A 736-nucleotide genomic window follows, 5' to 3' on the forward strand; every position below is an offset into this window, starting at 1 on the left:
CATAACATTTTATTCAGTCTTACTTGTGGTCCTTTTGTAATACCAACAGGTGCACTTTGTTGTGGATAATTAAATCCTATGTAGGCTACTGTTCCCGCTATGTGTTTAGCATAACATAGCATAACTAGCTATGTTTTAGATAACTGTCTAACAGCTGTTGCCATTCCCACGAGACGAACATTTGAATGATGTCAAAGTAAAAGTCCTATACGACTGTGTTCGTTTCCATAACAGCAATATACATTTTCTGACCTAAATAAACAGAGGGCAGAACAGCCTATTTTTTCTATGACAAATATCGATTTCAATGAAATCTAACAGGGTCGACTGATATGTTTTGTTTCAGGATCGATATGATAAATATGATCCGTGACGGAGGACAATAACAGATATTTCAGGTCGATATTTGAAGGTGTTTTTGTTGTTTTTTTTGGTGTGAAAATAAATAGGCTCCGACATGACTTCTTTGAATGCACAGCACTTTGCTAATGTCTTCTTTTAATCCATCTAAAGCAGATTTAAGAAAAAGACTGGTGACAATTCTTCGTACGATATAGGCTATAATCCTGACCGTACTATTCTAAGCCTTGAGGTGACAGGAGATCCAGTGATCCTCCGTCTCTGCCAGGTCAGCAGGCCTGCATTCATGATGTAAACCCCCCTGTCTGTTCACCATTAACGGACCATTGACCAACTGACTATTAACTGACATCATCTAGAACAGTGGTTCTCAAAC

Source organism: Clupea harengus, chromosome 8 (genome assembly GCF_900700415.2).
Source record: "Clupea harengus chromosome 8, Ch_v2.0.2, whole genome shotgun sequence".
Lineage (NCBI taxonomy): Eukaryota > Metazoa > Chordata > Actinopteri > Clupeiformes > Clupeidae > Clupea > Clupea harengus.